Source organism: Epinephelus moara, chromosome 13, assembly GCF_006386435.1.
Source record: "Epinephelus moara isolate mb chromosome 13, YSFRI_EMoa_1.0, whole genome shotgun sequence".
NCBI classification, from domain to species: Eukaryota; Metazoa; Chordata; class Actinopteri; order Perciformes; family Serranidae; genus Epinephelus; species Epinephelus moara.
In genome coordinates, this window is record NC_065518.1 from 35,193,988 (window position 1) to 35,200,133 (window position 6,146).

The 6,146-nt window shown below is 51.7% G+C and overlaps 1 pseudogene; it reads right to left on the bottom strand.

Annotated features, from left to right (window-relative positions):
* Positions 1-1,066: 1,066 nt before the first annotated feature.
* On the bottom strand, positions 1,067-5,886 carry LOC126400279 (uncharacterized; annotated as a pseudogene).
* Positions 5,887-6,146: the final 260 nt, after the last annotated feature.

Consider the following 6,146-nt stretch of genomic DNA (forward strand, 5'->3'; position numbering starts at 1 on the left):
TCACGCGGGAGACTCACGATTTTTAACCCTGTCTCCCGTGATGCTCCAGGTCAGTAATTTCTCCCGCTAATCTCCCGATTTTACAGTGAAGGAAACAAGTAATATTGTGGGGGATATTTGTCGCAGTATCTAGCAACCCTGGCCTGCCTGCGCATATGAGGCAAGCCGGTGACGTGACTCAGTCACTCGCTGGAGGCAGTGATACGCCAAGTAGTGTTGATACTGCCGGGAAAGAAGAAGAAGAAGAAGAAGAAGAAGCAGTCACTCGCTGGTTTCTGTCTTCTGCTCAGTTCAGCGCCCAGACAGAGATTGATAAAGAAAGAGAGACACCTGACACTCCTCCGAAGAAAAGAAAAATTGAAAAAGAAAAAAAGAAATATGCTTCCAGATTCAACACAGCGTGGACCGAGACCTTCCCCTGGGTTAGAGCCAGCTGGTGTAGTACCCACCATGCGTTTTGCAAGGCTTGCAATGTTGATTTGCACAGTCAGTGGCACACACTTTTCAATTTGATGTGCAATAAATACTTAAAAAAGTAAGTTTGATCATTTGAAAAGATGCTTAATTGATACAGTGTAACTGTACATACCAATCAATATCAGGTATGTAGATGATGTATTTATGTAGGTACGTAGATGTGTAGGAATATGGAAGTTGTATGGGTTCAGAAAATGTAGTGCCAAAGGAAAGAGCTGTCTGATGGTGGTGAAAACATTCTCAATAGAGCATCCACTTAGACTGATATTGATTTTTTAGGTGGGTTTAAACCAGGATCCGACAGAGTTTTGCTGGTCGTCGGGGCTGTTGCTTAAAATATAGGCAGTACTTTCGCATTTTGATATTGCCCACCACCCATGCCAACACCACTGATACAAATTGTATAGAAGTGGATCAAGAGACAGACCAACCCTGACAAACTCTGACCAAACTCTGTTCAAACACTAAAACGTAATGTTATGACTATAACTACTGTTCCCTGAAGGAGAGGAACGAGGTACAACACATAGTTGTATTTGGGATATCTTGCTTTCATCCCCCTTGGCTGAATTCACCGTTAATCACGCCTTTAGGCAGACGGTGTGTGACAACGCATGCCCTTTGCGTGGCCCCGCCCGCGCATAAGAGGCCGGTCGTCAGCTCCATCCCCAGTTCGACAACTGCATTTCACCGAGCCCGGCTGCGCCCCGGGGCAAACATGGTGTTGTACCTTGTTCCTCTCCTTCAGGGAACAGTAGTTATAGTCATAACATTACGTTCCCTTTCAGTCGATTCACTCGGTACAACACACAGTTGTATATGGGACCTATAATCGCACCCCGCAAGCAGCTATCAGAACCGTAAAACCTCCCCCAGCACACTAGGGCGTACAGCCAGCTGAGAGGACAGAATGAGCCACCGGGGGCTGTCACATCCAGACGATAGAACCGAGCAAAAGTGTGTGGCGATGCCCAACTGGCAGCAGCACAAATATCACTTACAGGCACCCCCCTGAATAGGGCCCAAGATGTAGCCATACCCCTAGTGGAGTGAGCTCTCACACCCTGGGGCAGCTGATGGCCTCTGCTGCTGTATGCAAGAGAAATCGCCTCCACAATCCAATGGGAGAGACGCTGTCTAGACAGAACCTTGCCCCTAACCGGATTGGCGAAACATACAAACAGCTGGTCACACAAGCGCACATCCCTGGTATGTTCCATGTACGAGCGCAACGCACGCACAGGGCACAAACAATGCAACTTCCTCTGCTCCTCAGTGACAAATGGAGGAGGACAGAAAGCCATCAAGTCAAAAGCCATGGAGCAATAGTCTGCGGGGATAACCTTAGGTAAATACGCAGCGTTAGGTCGTAATGTTACCTTGGAACCATCTGGGGTGAACTGGGTGCACGAAGGGTGCACAGACAGAGCATGGAGGTCACCCACCCGCTTAGCTGAGGCTAACGTGAGGAGAAGAGCAGTCTTATATGAAAGGATCTTCATATCTATCGACTCAATAGGCTCAAACGGAGGCTCACAGAGAGCTTCCAAAACCAAAGTCAGATCCCATGAAGGAACACCAGGCTTAACCACAGGCTTAAGCCGGCGCAAACCCTTCAGAAAACGCATGGCAAGGCGATGAGCTGCATCAAAACTAATATGACAAGCTGAAATAGCGGCCAAATAAACTTTAATAGTGGAGAAGGACAGCCCTTTATCTGACAGTTCCTGTAGAAACGTCAATACATCCACCATAGAGCACCGGAAGGCGACCATATTACATTCCTGGCACCATACCTCAAATGCACGCCACTTATAGGCGTACAAACCTCTGGTTGATGGTGCCCAGGCACTCTGGATCGTCTCCACCACACCGGGGGGCAGACCCAGAGCCATCAGGTTGGACCTCTCAACAGGTAAGCATGCAGCCACCACAGCTCCGGGCGCGGGTGTAACACCTCTCCTCCCCTCTGGGAAAGGAGGTCCCTGCACAAGGGGAGCTGCCAGGGTCTCTCTGCCAGCAGACTGATAATCTCCGCGTACCACGACTTTGTCAGCCACTGTGGAGCCACCAAAATCAGAGTTAGGCTCTGGCGCCGTACTCTCTCCAACACTGGCAGTATCATTTCCACAGGGGGAAATGCATACAGGAGGGTGTTAGGCCATGGGTGAGCCAGCGCATCCACTCCCAGAGGTGCGTCTCAATCTCTCAGAAAGAAAAACAGAGGGCAGTGAGCATTCTCTTTGGAGGTAAACAGGTCCACCTCTGCTCTCCCAAAATACTCCCAAATCTGACCCACCACTCGTGGATGCAATCTCCACTTGTTCGCCAGCGGACCCCCTCTGGAGAGGAGGTCCGGTCCCAAGTTGCCGCAGCCCGGTATGTGCGTGGCCCTGAGGGACAAGTGAATACTGCACCATGTTAACAGAGAGTGAGCCAACTTCAGCAGGAGAAGAGACCGAGTCCCCCCCTGCCTGTTTATGTAGGAGACCACTGTTGTGTTGTCCGTCCTGATCAGAACGTGTTGGCCTGTTAGGGCTGAACGAAAGTGCTTCACCGCCAAAAAGATGGCCAGCAGCTCCAGATAATTGATGTGGAGGCTGCTTTGCTCCTGTGTCCAGACCCCTCTCACTGCTGCACCGTCGCACAGAGCCCCCCACCCCCTTAGGGAGGCATCTGTGGAGACAACCTTGCGGGAAGTCACTCTCCCGATAGGCGAGCCCACGCGCAGCAGACCGGGTTCCCTCCATGGTAGGAGTGTGGTCATGCAGGCGAGAGTTACCATAACTTTCCTTTGAAGGTGACGCTGTGGGTGCAGACGAAGAGCATGAGACCAGCGCTGAAAAGCCCTCATTTTCAGCAGTCCCAATGGTACCACTGCTATCATGGAAGCCATCATGCCCGCTAGTTGTAGGACTGTGTGGTAGCGCAGTTTGCGTTCCAACTGAAATTGAGCCAGACAATGCTGAAACGCGGCCACTCTGTGTTCCGAGAGGCGAGCTGTGCCGGAGGCGGTGCATATTTCCAGCCCGAGGAAAGAGAACTGCTGGCTGGGTGTCAGTGAGCTCTTCTGAAGGTTTACTGAGAAACCCAGTGCACGGATGTGGGAAAGAGTCATTGTTAACTGCCTCCCTAAATACTCTCTGGAACTTGCGATCAGAGCCCAGTCGTCCAGATATGTCAATATGTGGACACCCTTCACTCACAGCGGGGCTAGAGCCGCCTCAACACATGTCGTGAATGTCCGAGGGGCCAGGGAAAGACCGAACGGCAGTACGAGGTATTCGTAGGCCGCCCCCTCGAAAGCAAACCTCAGAAATTGTCTGTGGTCTGGATGTATAGCTACGTGATAATAAGCATCGGTCAAGTCTATTGACACACAAAAGTCCCCCGGATTGATAGCAGCTAGTGTTAACATCTTCAACCTGTATTTCTGCAGGTACGTGTTTAACACCCTCAAATCCAAAATTGGACAAAGAGCTCCCCCTTTCTTTGGAACAACAAAATAGCGGCTGTACCAACCTCTGTTCGCCTCTGAAGGGGGAACCTCTCGTATCACTTTCTTGTGCAACAGGGATTTTACTTCCTCTCTCAGGACTGCAGCCGCGTTGCCATTCACCACCGTGTTTACGATCGTGCAGAAATGCGGTGGTCTGACCCGGAACTGTAGCCGGTAACCATTGGCAACGGTTTGTTGTACCCACAGGGAGACTGCGCATGCGCGCCACTGAGGGAGATGCCCTGCCAGTCGGCCCTGGAACCCTGTTGCGCAGGGCCTGGGTGGGGTGACACTACCAGACTCGTCTGGTTTATTATATTTGGATTTATTGTATGTGATGTGTGTTTTATTGTTGACTCTGTACAATGAACATTTACAACACTTGTACCATGAACAATGTGCACCTTTATTGGGGCATTGAGAACAGGAACATTTGGGGAACACACAGTGTTTAACTGAACATTTTGAGCACACATAGTGGTCATAAGTGGGGGCAGAGGCAGTGCATCTGAACATGGGGGGGTTAAGTGCTTGGGAGACTGAATGGCAACAGTACAGCGTCTTTTGAGGCTGGGAGACTGAGCACAAAACAACCGCAGCATTTTTAGCGGCGAAACGAGGAGGGAAACCGCCTCTCCCTGTGGCATGTAACCCTCCATCCACCTCCCTGAGGCTAGGATGGGGGATTAATCTTCCTCCGGGGCGCTGAGCCCTTCAGGCCCGGTGGTGGACCCTTACTCCAGGCTGAGGGACGAGGGGTCTGGTCCGATGTCTGTTTAGCCGGGCGGGGGCCGGAAGAGGCCGAGGAGTCTCTCCTCTTGGGCCCCTGCCAAGGTAGAGAGCCGCAAAGCGAGCCGAGGAAGGATGTAGTCCATCGTAATTCTTAGCTCCCTTATGGCGGGTGTCAGCGGGCTGTCGGGAGGCAGCCGGCTGTCAAGCTCCATATGCTGGATAGCCTGGTAAGTCAGGAGCATGGACAAGGGATATAGGACACGCGCGGCACCCGCTTGCGCCCGGTAAATTTTGTCCAGCTGACCGGCGGAGAATCTGCAGTGTTTAGATGGCAGGGTTGGGCCGGTTGAGCCAAGGTTGCGTGATGGGGCTAAATAAGCCGCTAACGAGGGCTCCATAGACGGGGAGTTTACCAAGCTGGCCGCCTCTGTTCCGTCTAACTCCGTGAATTGACCAGAGCCGGGTACGGTGACATGGGTGGACAGTGGACGGGACCAGGAGGAGGTTAGCTCGGCCATAAGATCCGCGTGCTGGGGCAGACAATTTTTAACCGTCGTGGATTCCCGCGGGAGATAAAATCCGGCAAAAGAGGACGGTTTCTGGCTTGGAGGGGGAGAAGGCCACTCCATCTCCAGCTTAGCTGCAGCACGGCGGCACAGCGCGAAAAAAGACGTATCCTCAGGGCCAGTTGACGCGGCTGAAGCGATGCTTTGGGCTGAGGAGAAGGCATCTTATTTGTCGTCGGAAAATACCTGGGCATTGAGACCGAGGTCCAGTATATCGTCCTCCGAATAAGAAGCGGACATGTCGAGGTGAAGCTCGCCAGCAGCGCAGGATGAATACGCCGGTTCACCCTCCATGAGCTCGCCGGAGAAAGCCAGGCTGTCCCACTCACTTGAGGGGGGTTCACCCGGGAGTTCCTCAGGCTCAGAGGCGGACGAAGCCGCATCAGCCGTCTCAGAGAGCAGAGGGTCCTGCTTGCTAGCAGCCGCGCAACCGAGGACCTTAAGCACGAAAACCTCCCGTTTCTCGATTGTTGTTCGCGGGAGAAGGCGACAGCTATCGCACTTCTCCAGCTCGGCCAACGCACAATGCAGTGTATTCCTTCTGGTCTGAGGTAACAGCTGCCCTTTCAGAGATCTTCCAGGTTGATTTTCCAAATGTTCTACATTTTGCATTTTAGGAAACAAAACAGATGGGTTATCTGCAAGGGAAATGAAATATACTGTATAACACTCGGTTGTCTTGCTGCTAAAAGAAAATACTGTATAACACTCGGTTGTCTTGCTGCTAAAAGAAAAAATGTCATGAACTGGAAGATTCGAAGCCCATCTTGTTTTAGTCTAACCAGGTGGCTGGAAGAATTTATCTTGTTTTAGTCTAACCAGGTGGCTGGAAGAATTTATCGACCTGGTCGGTATGGAAGGAGCAGCGGCTA